The sequence below is a fragment of the Apteryx rowi genome, unplaced genomic scaffold (genome assembly GCF_003343035.1).
Source record: "Apteryx rowi isolate R43461 unplaced genomic scaffold, aptRow1 scaffold_443, whole genome shotgun sequence".
NCBI lineage: Eukaryota > Metazoa > Chordata > Aves > Apterygiformes > Apterygidae > Apteryx > Apteryx rowi.
The window spans coordinates 90,275-108,928 of NW_020450698.1; the positions used below are offsets into that span (position 1 = coordinate 90,275).

General features: G+C 37.7%; 1 long non-coding RNA gene across 4 annotated transcripts in view; it reads right to left on the reverse strand.

Annotated features, from left to right (window-relative positions):
• Positions 1-2,721: 2,721 nt before the first annotated feature.
• LOC112971474 overlaps positions 2,722-18,654 on the reverse strand; it is a 31,508-nt gene continuing 15,575 nt past the window's right edge. For 2 of the 4 annotated variants that reach the window (XR_003255366.1, XR_003255363.1), the window contains 2 exons: positions 13,661-13,854; positions 2,722-10,704 (listed from right to left, as the gene is read on the reverse strand). This is a non-coding gene — a long non-coding RNA (uncharacterized LOC112971474). The remainder of the gene's footprint in view (positions 10,705-13,660; positions 13,855-18,654) is intronic. The other 2 variants (XR_003255365.1, XR_003255364.1) reach the window with 1 other exon arrangement.

Here is an 18,654-nt window from a genome sequence, read left to right on the forward strand (position 1 = left end):
TGTGCGCAGTTGCAGGTCTATGATCTTGTTGGGATCACGGAGACATGGTGGGATAGCTCACATGACTGGTATGCTGCAAAGGATGGACACGGGCTTTTTAGGAAGGACAGGCCAGGGCAGTGAGGAGGGGAAGTCTTCCTTTCTGTGAGAGAGCAACAGGAATGTATGGAGCTCTGCCTAGAGGTGGATGATGCATTGACTGAGAGCTTATGGGTAAGGATTAAGGGGCAGACCTATATGGGCAACATTGTTGTGGGTGTTTGCTATAGGCCACCTGATCAGGAAGAAGTAGATGAGGCCTTCAACAGACAGCTAGAAGTAGCCCCACATTCACAGGCCCTAGTCAACAAGGCTGACTTAAGCACCCCAGTATCTGCGGGAGGGACAATGCAGCAGGGCACACACAGTCCTGAAGGTTCCTGGAGACCATCGATGACAACTTCCTGATACAGGTGATAGAAGAGCCAACAAGGAGAGGTGCTCTGTTGGACCTCACTCATATTTACAAACAAGGAAGGGCTGGTTGGGGATGTGAAGGTCATGGGCAATCTTGGATGCAGTGGCCATGAGATGGTGGAGTTCAGGATCCTGATAGGAGGGAACAGAGCAAAAAGCAGGCTAACAGCCCTGGACTTCAGGAGAGCATACTTTGGCCTCTTCAGGGACATGCTTGGAAGAATCCCATGGGATACAGCCCAAAAGGGAAGAGGTAACCAAGAAAGCTGGTTGATATTCAAGGATCTCCTCCTCCAGAATCAAAAATGGTCCATCCCAATGAGCAAGAAGTCCAGCAGAGGTTGTAGGAGGCCTGCATGGATGAACAAGGAGCTCCTGGCAAAACTCAAACGTCAGAAGGAAGTATAAAGAAGGTGGAAGCAGGGACAGCTAAACTGGGAGGAATATAGGGATGTTGTCCGAGCATGCAGGGATGGGGCTGGGAAGGCAAAGTCCATCTAGCTCTTAATCTGGTAAGGGACATCAAGGACAACAAGAAAGGCTTTTATAAGTAAGTGCATCAGTAACAAAAGAAAGACTAGGGGAAATGTGGGCCCACTGCTGAATGGGGCAGGGACCCTGGTGACAAAGGAGATGGAAAAAGCTGAGGTACTGAATGCTTTCTTTGCCCCAGTCTTTACTGGTGAGACTGGCCTTCAAGTATCCCAAGCCCAGAGACAAGGGAGAAAGTCTGGAGACAGGAATTCTTTTCCTTGGTGGGGGAGGATCACATTAAGGATCACTTAAGCAAACTAGACATACACAAGTCCATGGGCCCTGATGGGATGCACCCACAAGTGCTGAGGGAGCTGGCTGATGTCCAGTAATGCCACTCTCAATCATCTCTGAAAGGTAATGGTGATCAGGAGAGCTGCCTGAGGACTGGCAGAAATCAAATGTCACTCCCGCCTTCAAAGGGCAAGAAGAGGGACCCAGGGAACTGTGGGCCAGTCAGCCTCACCTTGATCCCTGGAAAGGTGATGGAGCAACCCATCCTGGAAACCATTTCCAGGCACATGAAGGACAAGAAGGTGATCAGGAGTAGTCAGCATGGATTTACAAAGGGGAAATCATGCTTAACGAACCTGATAGCCTTCTATGATGGAATGCCTGGCTGGGTAGATGAGGGGAGAGCAGTGGATGTTGTCTACCTTGACTTCAATAAGGCTTTTGACACTGTCTCCCGTAACATCCTCATAGGCAAGCTCAGGAAGTACAGGCTAGGTGAGCAGACAGTGAGGTGGATTGAGAACTGGCTGAATGGCAGAGCTCAGAGGGTTGTGATCAGTGATACAACGTCTAGTTGTAGACCTGTAGCTAGCGGTGTACCCCAGGTGTCAATACTAGGTCCAATCCTGTTCAACTTATTCATCAGTGACCTGGATAATGGGACAGAGTGCATCCGCAGCAAGTTTGCTGATGATACAAAATGGGGTGGACAACCATCAATTAGATGGTTGTGTTGCCATTCAGGGGGACCACAACGGGCTAGAGAGATGGGCAGAGAGGAACCTCATGAGGTTCAACAAAGGGAAGTGAAGAGTCCTGTACCTCAGGAGCAATAACCCCTTGCACCAGTACAGGCTGCAGGCTGACTTGCTGGAAAGCAGCTTTGCAGAAAAGGACTTGGGGTCATTGTGGACAAGTTGACTGTGAGCCAGCAATGTGCCCTTGTGGCAAAGAAGGCTGATGGCATCCTGGGCTGCATTAGGAAGAGCATTGCCAGCAGGTCGAGGGAGGTGATCCTTCTCCTCTACTCAGCCCTGCTGAGGCCATACCTTGTGTACTGTGTCCAGTTCTGGGCTCCCCAGTACAAGAGAGACTATGGAGCTACTGGAACAAGTCCAGCAAAGGGCTACTAAGATGATTAAGGGACTGGAGCATCTCTCTCATGAGGAAAGGCTGAGAGAACTGGGACTATTTTGCAGAGAGAAGAGAAGAMGCAAGGGAGGATCTTATCAATATGTATAAATATCTGAAGGAAGAGTGTAAAGAAGATGGAGCCAGACTCTTTTCAATGGTGTCCAGTGACAGGACAAGAAGCAATGGGTACAAACTGAAACCCAGGGAGTTCCATCTGATTATGAGCAAAAAAACCCTATTGTACTGTGAGGGTGACTGAGCGCTGGAACAGATTGCCCAGAGAGGCTGTGAAGTCTCCATCCTTGGAGATGTTCAGAAGCTATCTGGATAGGGTCCTGGGCAACGTGCTCTAGGTGACCCTGCTTGAGCAGGGGGATTGGGCTAGATGATCTCTAGAGGTCCCTTCCAACCTCAACCATTCTGTGATTCTGTGACATACTTAGAGTAATTCAATGCAAATGACTCAAGTTTGTAATACATTTATCAAAAATCAAAGATCCACCTGAGCTTTGTTGGTCCTTTTGACTTATGGCTATGAGCAAATTTTAGAGAATTCTTTCTCGTAGCTACAGCTCATATGGCCGGTATCACATCATATTAGCTTTAGAGTAGCTAGATAAAATAACCATGAACCAAATTTCAATTTAAGCAATTAGGCTTGGCCTGTAATAGAAGTTCAGAACATGGCTCAAACTGAGGTCTCTGAAACAAAAGCAGGATTCCTTAACAGCTCTGCCACTATAGCCCTTCTTATGCACTTACAGCAAGTATTAATAATTTATTGCCTATTTATAAATTATTTACAAGTATCCTCTTAATATAAAGTGCAACATTTGTGATTATCATGAATTTCATATACATTTTTGAACTCCAGATTGGGCACTTAGAGAAAAGAGTAAGTATACAAATAATAAAATGGCTATTATCTGCAAGCCACAGTCTATGAATACAGTTTGCACGTTCTTGAAGAGAACACAAGGGAATGTATTTCATTGCAACACAGCGATTGAATAACCATTGAAACAGACTGTCTGTACACATTACCTCTGCAGACACTGGTGGTGCAGTGCTGTCCCTGAACTGTATGTGTTTTGCAGACAGATCCTTCCCCAGTGAACCAGGGGCCAAAGGATGTTTCTTTGTGACCCAGTGCCATCACCTGATGCTACACATCCAGTCTATGATGTAAATAGCTGTGATAGTAAATAATCTGACAATTTGCCTAATATTTTATATGGTATTAGCTCAACAGAATCCGGAAAAGTAGCATCAACATACAAGTTACTAATATTTTGAAAATATGCTGATTTTTTGCTTTGAATCTCTTTGCTACAAAACTAAAAATTAGGGCACTCTGTAAATTCCATGGCCAATTTAAACTATTAGAATCTAATTAGACTCTGCTTAATCACCTTAAAATGTTGAACAAATAAGCATATTCTGAACATCTGTCATATCATATTTGAGCCAGATGTATTACAAGCTGGAAGCCACTGAGGAACCCTGTGTAATTTTTCCTCCAGTAGTTATAGGATGCAACATTACAGGGACTGAATGTCTCTAACATACATATACACACACATATATATATGTATGTGTGCGTGTGTAAATATATATACATATATAGAACCATTTATATTAACAGAGACTTCCTTTTTCTGGAAATGTTCTGAGTTGGAAAACAAATTACTTATAAGCTTTCAGTCTTGCATATAAAGCTTGGAGCTTACATGTAAAGCTTAGGAGGCAAGTTTCTTGCAGAAAACATGAGTTTCTGAAATTATATATAGTCTTTAAAGAGATAATTCATTAGACATCAATCAAGAGATGTGTCAGTCACTCAGAGTTGTGTCAATTGTTTTTCAATTATGCTCTTTTAAAGGTGGATAAACAGATATACAGTGATGTTAACTGTGCACAAACCGATGGCGAGCCTGAGGTAAAGTCTCTGTTGTCCTCTGTAGGGACACATCACAGATCTCGCTATCAAGGGTGACAGTCATTTAGGGTACAGTCATTATAGACAAGGAGTAAAAAGAGTTAGATGAGCCCACTTGCTAGTCATATGCTACTCATTTGCAGTGCTGCATTTTTGCTGTGACTCCCAGACCTTATTTGCCAGATGAACAAAGCCAGACAAAAGTTGTGGAATGGCCCTGGAGATGTTAATAGTGCCTGTACTGTGGCAGGGCAGCAGGAGATGGAAAGGAACCAGAAGATCCCCCTAGGAGAGGCACCCCATAGCCCCCCAAAATGGGCTCCTGCTACGTGTAGAAAACTGGGAGGGAAAAAGGAGAAGGGAAGCAAGCTCAGCACCCTTTTCCTTCCCACTCTGTTAATATCAGGATATTTTTGTGCCTACAGCTGTGTTACTATACTTGCTCTTTCTTCTGCTGAAGCTAGGGAGAGGCACATCTTATGGGACGTGGGAAATTTGTCATTTAAAATTAGCAGGAGTATCAAAAAATGCAGTGCCCTGAATTGGGAAAACACAAAGCTTAAGCTACCTGGTTTTGGGGGAAAAAAACATAAACAAAATGTCACATCTCTAGTTTTTGGTAAAAGTCCTCAGGCTAGACCTCAGTTCTGAATCTTATTCCTTTATACAAATTTATCTTCACAGTTAATTGTGAATGTCATCTTCTAATGGACACTTTTTCCTTTCCTATTATTTTCTTCACTAGAGAGGATTTTACTCACTCAGAAAGTCCATGGTATGTTTTAACATCTCTATCTATATAGATTTGTATAACACTATTTGCAAGACTAAGTACTGAAAACAACTTTGGAAAAGTACATAACAGCATATGTTTTATGTCTGGTTTACAATGCCAGGAAGTATATACTATTTTAAATTATGAGTTCTCCATCTGTTTTCCTAAATATTGCCATCAAATTAGATGCAAATCATAGCCCAATGATTCAAGAATACAATTTATTAAGGTGAAAATAAATTAATAATGATTGTATACATAAATGGATATTTAAAGCCTCATCCACATATAAAGGTATTCATATAAACACAGGTTATATGTTTATGAATATACAGAGAACTCACGCCTGTCCTTAGTACACATACTGATGCTATCAGTTTGCTAAATTAAGGAACTGCATGACTGGTTTCTTTTAACAAGCACCTGTGTGCACCTGTCACCAGACTCCCTTCATAAATCTGTCTCTCTTGTACTATTTATAGCTTTCCAGCTTTTAAATTATGCCATATATTTAATAGTACTTTTCCTATAGTTGTCAAGACTGTAAGTACTCAGAGAAATAAGTAATCATCAAGAAAAGTCCTCATATAGCTTAACCATTCAAGTCATTGAGTAAAAGATTTGGTATTTGAGGAGTCCAGAAAAAGCAGAAAATAGAATGGAATTAGAATTATACCATATAGAAATAAACATGAATACAAGCATCCAGATTATGCTTGTGCATATATGTACACAAACATATGTGCATACATACATATTTTTCCACTTTTAGTGAATTAAAAAGTTTATATATTATTCATGCAAATGTATCTGTCATTCTAAAGCTTAATTAATGATTTGAGTGATTAAGTAACTATTGCTATTGAACATTCTTACATTTAACCATACAGAACCCTTTTAACAGAAAAACAGAATCTGTGGAAGATGGTGAAAACCATGACTACATTGAAATAACCACTATGTCAAAGGAATCTTTGATTTTCTTATAACATCATTTGTCTTCTTTTGAACCTTCAGTTCATGCTTGACCCATTTTTGATAGAATTTCACATCATAGGATATTTAAAACTGCTGCATCCCTGAAAGGCATTTTAACTGCAAAATCTGTTTCACTAGACATCTCAGCAGTAGTATAAAAATAAGGGACAATTTATATAAGCAACATTAAGCCTAATGCATATCATTTATCTACAAGATTTTTCCCCAATAAAATTTGGCATCTTTCTTTTATTTTGACAATCATTTAAGTTCTGTCAGAGAGAAACATAGATTTGATACAATAGTCAAAACTGCTTCTCTCTTACACATGTAATCATCCTTGTAAAAACTTAAAGATGAAGAACTATTCATCTCACCAAAGTGCTGATGAGAGCTTAAAATTATCTGTGCTTTTGTGAAGGATGATCTTTTGGGTTTTTTTTTATAGAGAATGCTTATTTAACATATGTTTCATGTCAAAGCCATGTACTTCTGAATGTATTACAATGTTTGCTCTACACAAATGCTTTGCCAAGTGCAGGCAACTTGTCAAACAAAGAGCAGTGCAAAGGAATAAGCAGGCCTTTAATTTTCTGTCTAGTTGTACTGCATCTGCATTCTGCTTACCTGTCTTCAGTTCAATCAGCTTTCTTTTAAGTTATTTTTAGAGCAAATGGGTTCAATAGAGGTTTTCTGATAAGAAGGTTTTCTCATCAGATGAGATGAGAATGTTATTACTTTAAGCTGGAAATTCATTTTTCTGTTAAAAACAAGAGCAAACACTGAAGCATTTCATTGTCTATCTTCTATTTATAAATCTTTTAACTTGCATTATCCCTTCCTGAAAGAAAAAAGAAAATAGGAACTCTGGATATTAATAAATATTTCACATCACTATTGGCTTTATGTTAACAAAGCTTTCCTTTATTCCATTTCGCCTTTTAACTGAATTACTTCTAGCTGGGCAACCAAAGAAAAAATGCCTTTGAAGAGTGAACATACTATTGCTTCATATTAGTTAAATATTTTTAAATATCACAAAGTGACTCAACAAAATAATCCTGTAATATGTTCACTTTAATATGAAAAGCTTAGGTTTTAAATGCCTACAAACAATACTGAGCAATGATCCAAAGCTTTGCTGTACTTTTTGCAAATTATAAAAACAGAACTCATGTAAACCTATAATAATTTCTATTTTGCTTTGTAATTTTTCATTATATTAATGAGAAACACACAAGAAGTGGCCCACCTCCTCCTACCCCACTCTGTACTTGAGAGCAAAACCAAAACTTGTTGTGATATATATATACATATATATATTATTTTAAAAACATGCTTGCAGTCTCTGCTTTCCTAACTGAATTCACAAGATTTTACTTCAAATGAATAACTAATCAATCAGTTAGCCTTCCTTACGGCTACAAGCAACATGAAGTACATTGTGACATTAAGTCAACAAGAGTTAACTGAACACATCATTGATAAAAACTGAGACCAATAAAGTCATGACTGAAAAGGCTAAAAAAGATTAGGATAAAAAGACTCTTTTTACAAATATACTTTGTTCGGGTATAGTATGTGACACAAGTGTATTTGTTTCATGATGACATTTTTGGTGTCTTATTTTAAAATATCAGTTCTGCTTTCCATAAGAGTTACTGTTTTTTCATAAAGAGTTTAGTCTAGGATTGTATACTGTGACTGTCTTTAACAAATTCTTCACAAACAGTTTTCCTGGGTCGTGTCAATGGTAGTTTGTGTAGTTTCAACGGGGGAGCAAACTGAAGGGTATCTAGAAAATAGCTATCTTGTAAGTCTTGCGGTGTTGGCTTCAGACGGACACTTCATTGCAGCTGGCTGAGGTAGGGAGCCACGTCTCCTGCTACCTCTGCCGAACCTGGTCAGTGCCTGAGGAGAAAACTCTATAGACCTAGAAAACTCAGCCTGCGATGCTGGATGGTCTCCTGACTCAGCAAAGGCACGTGGTCAGATGCAACCTAGACCTGAAAAAGCATGTCTGCTACACAAGTTTTTAAGCCTGTCTTGGCCTCTTGCCATCTGGTTTGCCTACATATTTAGCAGCCTGCTTGCAAATTTGCCTAACAAAGCTAAAACTCTGCAAGTCCTGGAGTAGAGAGCACCCATTTCTGAGAACTTTCCAGTGAGAACTTGAAGATCTCTTAAATTTTGTCTGGTGATTAAAATAAAATTATATTTTAAAATGTGAAATTAACTGCATCATCATCCTTTTTACAATTTTTAAAATATACGTTTAGGGGATTTCATATTATTTTGATTTTATTTCAAATATAGATGACAGAAACCGAACAAGAGCTATCCAATATTCAATCACTTAAAAGAAATGCTGACAATATCATGCGTCTGTCCTATTCCCTGATACAAATACTGCAGAACAGAATGAAATGCAAAACAAATACTGACTATATATCAATTTCAGTTTTTTGAGTAACAGTTGAATTTTGGATGGAATTTACTCCCATCCAGCTTTAATGGGCTCCTAAGTTCCTTTATAACATGCTTAAATGGCATTTATTTTTCCTAGCATTAACCATCAAAAATAATGGTTATAATTCCAAAAAAATATGGTATAACTAAGTTTTCTAGGCTGTTACAGTCAATGGAGAGGAATAGGCACTTCTGATGGACAATTAATCCCATCCTAAGATAGGCAAGGTGTATTGTCCTTTGGACATGCTTTTCTGCTTCACTGCAATGATTTCTCTATTTCTCAGTCTACTGGAAGACTAGCTGGAATCAGTTTGGACTTGATGAAACATGAGCATCCTATAACATATTTAGAAATTTTGTCATATTCTGTAAAATTCTGTTTGTATTAGTTGTGTTACACACAATGAAATTTCAAATTATGTTGTTTTGAAAGAGGTGCATTTGTGGTGGATTTGAGGCGTTTGCTCCTACAGCAAGCTCGCTCTTGAAATTTTTGCATTTTGTTCTATGTCACATTGTCATACAACATGAAAATTTCATCATAGCAATGAAGAAGGTTCAGTGGAGAGTGCATGTAGTAGGCCTTCTTCCATATCCTTAGCTATTCAGAATTCAAGAACCTAATTGCCTGTGGGCACATGGGGTTAAACTGGAACAATCCGTAATACAAATAGTCTTCTGGTAACAGGATGGACTAGCTGATCTAATGTTAAACAGCACAAAATTTACCTTCTTACAGAGTAAGAGTAAATTCTAGAAATATAGAAATTGATGACTTATTGATGGCATTAGTAACTTTAAGAGAATATTTCTAATATAAGTCCTATCCCCACTGTGCTTTAAACAATATAGCAGAGACATTATCAGTGATGCAGATAGATACGTGTGTGCTTATGCATGTATGGGTTTACCTCATATTCATCTTTCAAGGCAAGCTACTGTCATTTTTGTGAGCCTTGTTAGAATTCCTTAAATTAAAGCTGATGGATGCCATGAATTCTTATTGGATTATATCTGTCTACACACAAAATAACTTTTACCTTAACTCATGACAAGAAACTGAAGAAATGAAAGCCTTCTTATGACAATCTTTTCTGATGTTACAATAAAAATTACAGCAGGGATGGCCATTTATTTTGATTCTATATGATTAAACAATCTCAGAAACACTGACAAAAATGAAAACCATAACTTTCAGCTCCTGAGATAGTTGTTATTTCATTTAATGCAGTTTGAGTCCTATGCACGATGAAATTGCCTTACCACGCCTGCAGGAACAGCTGAAGGGACCATTCCAACACAGCTGAAATGAATACTCATGAAAATTATAAAAGTTCTCTCTTTAAAGATCTAGAGTAATCTAGATGGAAGTTCAATATTCATTGAAAGTTGAAGGTAAAGATTTAGATTTAATTAACACTGCTGAAATCATCAGGACCTTATTAATATGTCAAGGAAATATTATCTTGAAGGGTACTACAGCCATCTAGAAGTCATGAGCAGATAAAACCTTGTTATAATTAAACAGTTCCAGCCATTCTTTCTTTATATTAACCCAACATTACAGTAAGTAATGACATGGTTGACAGATTAATATGAAGCCTCACTACTGGCGCCATCTCATTAATACTATTCTATTTAATTTCTAAAACAACATAGTTCTTCATTTTTATCTGGACAGGTACAGACAAGTTCTGTATTATGCATCAAATATGTAGGTATTGTAAGTGCTATACAATTTGACAGATGACATTAATTTAATTATTTTGTATTAAACATGTCCAGTGAAATCAAGGAAATATAATTCCAAAGAGGAATCTTGTATGAAAAAGAAATCATTAAATACTTGAGGGGTCAAGAACAAATTTTTTTTGGTTAGTGCCAAAATTTGCCAAAGTATAGTAGGCTTTTTTACTTATTCTCAGAATTGCCAGGTAGACCCTGGATAGGTTACTAGTAGAGGTGCTAGGAAATAAAGGATATGTGAAATTTCACAGTGCCAATGGGAAGTGGGAATCCTAAGGACCTGATGGATAAAATTGCCTTTTTAGCACATCAGCCACGCCCCATGGAATAGACTTACAGATTGAGGGGAATTCTGTTGGTATGTTGAAGATAATTGGTCCTCAGAGACAGATTTTATGATCCTCTTACATAATGGTCCAATTTTATGGTCTTCTTACTGTATACAAATGAAAAATGCCTTACATTAATAAAATTACAGTCTGCTGTGTGAAATCCATCCCCTCGTTTATCTTTGATCACATGTGATCAGTTCATTGAAAAAATGTTTAAGGGCTTATTTTGAATTAGATTATTTTATTTATGGTTTAGGAGATGCTGAGGTAAAATAAAATATATTTAAGATCATTCATTAAATATCTTTTTTCATGCCTGGAATAATCTTTTTGGTCACAGAGAATTATGTCACATTTTGTTATATAATATATTAGAACACAAACCAGTTAATTTCCTGTTGTAAGATATGTCCAAATAACACATTTATGAAATCATATATTTGTTAATTTTATTTTTAGACATTGTGCAAAACAAAGCAATAAGTCTATTAACCAGATGATTTTAAGTATGGGTGCCAACAGGGATATAAGTCATTGATGAAGACATATATATGATGCACACTGAAAGATATATCATGCATTTATTTCTGAAATATATACTAATGTATATACTGTTGATGTGAAAAGGAACCTTGTACTAACAAAAAGTTTAAAATAATCCTTTAATTCAGCATGTGTGGAGGACAAATTTACTACCATTAATATGAAGAATTGCAAATTGTTTATCCCTTTATATGTTTCTGAGCTTTCATCCTGCATAAGATGCACATCATTACTCTTTCCTGAATTTGAAGGCATGCCAAGCTTGTACACATGCACACATTATACAGATATAGGGCATTTTATGTCCTGCCTATGTTCATATGGTTTTCCTCAGAAAATTTATTTGTTCCTTAAATGAACAGTTCCTGGAGTTCTGATACATAAGATGTACAGGAGAATATACTGAATACTTTCTTGATAATATTTTTTCAGGTTCTATAAAATATGGGATATTTAAGTATTTTATGACTACAGTTTTGATTTCCAAGAAAATTTCCACATAGATACAAACCCATATTCTTTCACAAATTGCTTACTAAATTTTCAATAAGTATTAAGCTTCACAAAATTTATACAATAAAATACATATTCAATGACAAAATACCTAAAGATAAGCCTTTAGGTTTATGTGAATTCAGTGAAATTGCATATGCATATTATTGGCAGGATAGTAATACTGGTTGTGCTGTAAAGCTTCTAAGGAGGCAGAACATTTATTGACAATTTATTCTGGGAGCTTTTGATGGAATACGAAGAATGAATGTTTCCAGTCTGAGGACAAAAACACTTTGCCTAGTGCTGAAAAGTAAATAGAATAAAAGAAAGTAGGAGTTCCAGTTAAAAATATGTATTTGGGTAAATTGCTATTTACTGTCCAAGATGTGGGAAGAAGGCAGCATGACCAAGCAGATACTAGTTACCAACAACTGTGTTTACATCATTCTATACCTCTTTCTCTCCTTACCACCCTGCCTCCTCATCCTTTCTCAATGTAATCTACAGCACCTCTTGTATTGCTTTAATTGTAATGATATACTTAAAGAAATACAGTCCTCCTTGCTTTCATCACAGATGCAATTCCAGTCATATTAAAATAACTATCTTGGCATAGTTTATCACCCTATCTGAACCATTAAACTAATACACAAAGTATGTAACTACATTATTAAATATACAAAAGCAACCCCAAGCAAATATAAAGTTCCAGTGTTTAAACGGTACAAAGTTACTGTATTCAAGTGAAGACATAATCCTAGGAACTATTGCAGATTAGTGCCTCATTATGAAAGGAGGAGAGGGAAAGGTGAGAGGAAACACAAACACCTCCTGCTTCTGCATTACTAAATGAAAGAAGCCATAGGTATCTGGCACAGAGGACAAGTTGTGTGGCACAACTTGTTTCAATATGACTAATTTTTTTTGCCCTCCAAATGGGCTGGCCCACTAGTGTGAGTTATCTCCCAAACCATGCCCAGGCATTACCAGTGAGGTTGGCAGCTGGCCTGAGCCACAGCCAGGCTGAGCAGTGCATCAGCTGCTGAACAGTACAGGTGACAACAGGACAGCATCCATGCCTGTGCCAGGGCCCTACTTAGCTTACTGGAGTGAGTGTAGTTTACTTCTATAGCGGGGTCAAAATTTACAAAACTTCACATTAAAAAAAAGTGTTTGTATAATTAAAATTGTTTTAAAAAACACAGACTTAATCCTTGTGTGAAATTTTTTAAATCGACAGCACCTAAATCAAAAGGATTTAGGGAAGATTCACATAGCTTTGTTTTGATTATCCAGCTTAGGAGCCAAAATTACATGCTTAGAATTAGGCAGTGTAGTTTGTTAAAAGTGTCTATGCAGGGGATTGCACTGATTTAAAACAAAAACAAACCAGCACAATGACCTTGTGCGTGGGTCACCTTCGACTCTTAAATCCGTATATGAAGAACCGACTTATTTGTCTCATTCTTAGCACTCATCAGTTTCCCCGCACAACAAAAGAAGCAGTAGTGATTAGAAACTGACTTGTTACTATTACTACACACACTTTCATAACTGTGGGATCAGCTGCAGTAGAAGAAAATTTTGTCCTTTCCTCTTAATTGTGCACCAAAGGACAAATCAGATTCCTCACATGCCCTAATATTTTTATTTCAATTTTCTTTTCAATGTATTGAATCTGAAACTGTCTTTAGGATTTCCTATTATGTTTATCTTTCTTAAGGCTGGTGCTTTTAGCTCTATGACTGCACCCAGTTATGTCCCTGCACAAACTGACCAGTGTGACCAGGCAGAAGGATCATAGCAATGGCTAGTCCGCTAAATACAAAACCAATGCAGATATCACCGTCATTTCCAGAGAATGAAAACAGAAAAGATTGCATGTGAACTATGTTTATCCTCATACATTGTGCTGTTTCTCTGTAAATATCTGAAAGATTTGTCCTCCGACCTAGTGCCAGCTAAACAAGCTTTCCTGAACATCACATCTTGATAATTCTGGCAAGAATATCCTGACAGTACCTGATGCACTTTTCTCAACAGACTAGTACCATTCACTGCCATAATATATTAATGTTTTGCCCTTTCAGATCCATGAGCCAACCAACAGTAAGAGATTCTGAAATGCATCAATCCAGTTTTTCAATTCACTTCTGCTCCCTCCATCAGCAACAGTGGCCTCAGATGGACTCCTTTACACGGCAGAGATCCATCCTCTGTAAAAGATCATTGAATATTATGTGCCAAAACACTTGATAGCAAATATAAGCCAAATTATCACATAAAATACTGCAGTTGAAAAATGTTTAAGAAAACCACAGATGTCTGCCTACTAATTTTTCTGCATATTCCCCCTTTATTTCTTCATCAGACTCATTTCTATTCACATGCAACTTGATGACAAAACTCTCACTGACCTCCACACAAGCAGAATCAAGTCCGTAAGTGTTTTATGGAAAGTAAACATGATCTATATTTAGACAGTTCCATAACTAACACTCTACGACATAAAGTAGTCTGAGGAGGCATGTAAAGCACCAGTGAACTGTAAGGCCTGAAACACTGTTTGCTAGCAAAGCTTCAGTATGAACACACAAAAAAACCAGTGAAATCCTATTAAAAAAAATTGAAATTTAATGAGGCTGCCTAGCACTCTTAAAAATCTTCCCCATGTAGAATAAGAGAAGTATGTTCATCTTTTTATTGTGGGGAGAATACTCTTAACAAGGTAGAAAAGCAGAGTTATAATTCCTGAAAGATAACTAAAACAATTTATATTCTTTCTTCCTCTGAAAAAGCAAATGCCAGGCCAACTGTTTTCTGCCCCCCTCTGTAGTTATGGTTGTTAAACATTGCTGGATAGCAAGGCCTGGTAGAGGTTGGAGTGATCTGGTGGTGTGGCTTGTTGTGTGTGGCCCCCAGTTCTGCTAGCCGCTCAGGCCAGCTGCCCTGCGCTTAGCCAGCTCCTCCATGGGCTGGGTCCCGTGCCACCTCTTGCTCCGGCGGCTGTGCCATGCGTTGTTTTCCCTTGCCTCACTGCCACTGCCAGGGACAGTGTCTCAAGATGCTCCTGCCCTGCTAGCTGCTCTGGTTAGGCAGTTCTTGTTCCACTGGCTGCTTCTACCAGCTGCACTTTACTTTGCTAAGTCCAGCTGGGCATCCCAGTGCCATCTGCTAGCCGAGCATCGCACCCTGGCTTGTCCCACTAGCCATTCCTCACTCCCTTTCCTGTTCCAGTTCATGGTGATATATTAATTTTCTCAAATACAAATTTTAGCCACCCACTTTGAAACACAAAGTACCTTAAAAACATTGGATTTTCTTCCTTTAAGTTATTATATTACAACTAGAGTCCTCATACTGTTCAAAAGGGCTGGTTATTAATGAAGGGTGCTGATTTAACTGTATATTTTTCAACAGTTTAATGCATTAACAGCCTAATAGGTGCAACTTATGTTTCATTCTCAGAGCAGATTTATTTTGGGTTAGTGCAAAATCATTCCTCTACAAAGACTTATTTAAGAACAATACCTAAAAGAAACTTAGATTATTCATACTAAGGATGTGTAAATACTGGTTTTGAGCTTGTGAAGAATTTTGGTTTGAAAAACAGACTTCATTGGTGCAACATTTTTCAGTAAGAAGAGTCAATGGCTAGTGAGAGTGCCGTTTTCCTTACTGCATTTTTCTGTGCATGTTTGTACACACTGGACATAACCCAGTCAGAGCAATAGTTTTTACAGTCATTTTTCATTCACTGTCATTTGGTTAAGTGACTTAGTGGCTGCATGGCAGGCAATACTACTACACTAGGGATTTCAGGCTGAGGAGTACCACTGTCAAGTTACAAGGGTGAAGGAAGGAAGGGATGAGTGTTGGCAGTAAAACGCATTGTTTTCCAGCCCATCCACTTTCTCTAAGACATTAAAGACATTAAAGACAGAAGCTGTGAGCTAAAGTATTCTCATGTAGAAACATATTTTGCATTATCATTTTAATGCCTTACTACCTCAGAAAGTGGGGAGGAATGAAAAATAGCTGCTAACGGTTGGAACACTCAATCCAAAAATAGTTATTTATTTTCATAAATGTATGCTATATATTTAGGCTTAGACAACATCAAGTTCAGTCTTATTTGTTCTTGGCACAGTCATCTCACAATAGATGTTTAAGGAACAATTAGAAGTCCAAGACCCAGCTACATTAAAGACCAAAGTTTAGTCTTTTAATTAGCAAGACATTTGTGTTCCCCTGTAACACTTCAGATCACAAAGTCCGGATGACAGCTGCTAACAAAGCATCCTTGATTGAGAGGAATGATTCAATGAAAGCAGATCAAAACTGAAAGATCTCAGTGATAATTTATACCACAGAATTCTGAAAAATATGGCCTATGAGATCTACTGAGCCTGTAGTTTATTTGGAAAGCAGAAAATATTTAAGAGAGGGAAGAAAAATGAAGTGACAATTATTGACTCAATACCCTGTGGTCTGATTTCAGTTGTATGAAAGATATTGGAACAAATTATGAAAACAAGAAAAATTCATACCTGGAGAAAAATAGAACAACATGCAGCAGAGGTTGAGCATAAGTAGATTATGCCAAATTAATCTGTGAACTTTTTTTGAGATAAGTATTTCTTAAACAAAATAATTGTAGTGAATCTCTTCTGTCAGAAGTAAAGCACAGAGAAGAATTCACATTACTGTTTAAATAGTATTTGATACAATGTAGTGTAGAAGTCATAAAATGGCTAAGACACTAACTAAAAGGATGACTGCAAGTAGTGCTGAAAGAAGAACTTTCTAGTGAGGTTGAAGTCCTGTTGAGTATCGTGTCCTGAGTTTCTATGATTTAGGTAGGGGAGAAACATCCAGATGAAATGAGGTAAACCTAGAGCACTGTGGTTTTCAAAAAACATTACAAAATCTTCTTTGAGAAAGCTTTTCAAACACAGCAAGGCATAATATTTGCAACATAAGCATCTCATATACACTACCACCTAAATCTGAAAAACAAGCAATAAAAAAATAGCAAAACAATCAAACTAAACATGCAATCCTAATCTAAAAAAAAATATTATACTTGGAAAAAAAAGAGACAAGCTTAAGTCTAAATATAGACCAAATACTGATATAGGTAAGGCAAACCAATTTGCAGTGGGAGACAGGCAAAATCTGACAATATAGAATAGCAAAATCAATTGTAAAAAATCCATTGCTATTCATACTTATAAATTTTAAACAAGAAAACAGTAGAAAAATTCCTTTATGTTCATTTTTGAAGGAACAAAACACTCCTTTTCCTCTCCAGCATCACTGGAATGAGAAATGGATAATATTTTTCTACACTGTGCACCATGTTTATAGCCAAACTGAAATGCAGCCAGACGAAGTTAAGAAAAAGGAAGTCCAAAATCATGTTGGTTTACCTTTGCTACTTCCACTAAAAGCAACCTGCTTTAGATGAAACTCCAATTCAGACTAACTATTGTATAGGAACATCCCAGACATGTGCCTGTACTCCACATTCATTTTACCATGCTCTCATAGAAGAAGCATATTTCTGTGTTTAAATATTGGCTTTGAACTATCAACACATAAGCAGTGTGAAAGCAAGGTCTTTCCATCAGTGATTCAGTCTTGTCCCTGGCCAGATTCTTAGAGCACAAGAATAGAACCTTGTTGCCTTGCATACAAAAAGAATGAATTCATTTTGAAGGTTAAAGAGAACTGCACCACTTTCAGGAAGCACCTGGAAGGAATTCTGCCTCCGGCAGGTATTATTTCTTCAGGAATTACTAGGAACTGCCCTTGCCTGTAAGACACACTTCTTCCCAGACATCATGTGCCCCAGAGACATCAAGTCTCACTATCCCATCTAGGGTAGCTGGCATACAAAAGCAGGATGAATTTTGTAGTGAAAGTTTACATAGCTGGCCTGAACAAGTTGTCGAGTAAGGAAAATACACAAAATGAAACACATGCACGGTCCCATTTGATCAGTCATTTCATTTACTTGAAATCTCATTCTTTTCTTGAATGACAAGTTTATGTTAAAAATGATAAAAATCATGAATCTCTCACTAAAATTCTGAAATGTCAGCACGGGAGAATACTAAAAGCCTAAAATAGTATAACACACTGTTAACTTAGTGACTTCAAAATACAAGTTGTGAAGAACCAAGATCAAAAGGAGTAGGTTCTAACAACTAAACCCACCACCACCAGCAACAGCCAACAACAATGAAAAAACAGAGCAAAACTGTGCCTTTGAGAATTAAATATTTCCAAGGAACCACTCAAAATATAAATGGGAAGAAAGAGTGTCAGTATGTAATATCTATATGCAGCCAATTTAAATAGAATAAAAGGCAGATTAGATGATCACAGAAACTGACAGGGCTACTCACACTGAGGAGACTGCAAATGATCCTTCAGCTGATTAATGAATGCTAGGCATACAGCTTTGTGTAGAAGTTGTTATATTTCATTGCACCATATGCCAGTAAGGCAAAGGATAACATATGGAAATCCAGTCAAGCACTGAGAAACATTAAAGAAGGTATAGTAAATCTATGGTGGCATTGTGAATACCTCTTCATCAGGAAATATTTTGAATGTCTGCTATCCATAACAATACACAGGCAGCTTAGCACAGCTCTTACATTTATGGCTTTTTGTGTATCTGTCAAGTCCCGTTTTCCTGTGGCACTCAGTTCAGGATGTTCATTATTACTGCTCTGAAGACACAGTTAATCTTTAGAGAGAGATTAATTCCCACTGGTGGAGACTTGCAGGGATTTGTGGAACAATAATTCATCACCACTTACACCAAATTCTATATGTACTGCTTTAACAGTGCCTCTAGCCTTTCTCTTTTGCACAACCCTAACCCTAACGCTAATGCTATACCGTTTTTCAGGGCAATACTGCCACAAAGACCCCTATGTGTGGCCCAGATGAGAAACTCCTCACAGGAACCATCTCTGGGCAGCGCACACTTTCCTCTGGCA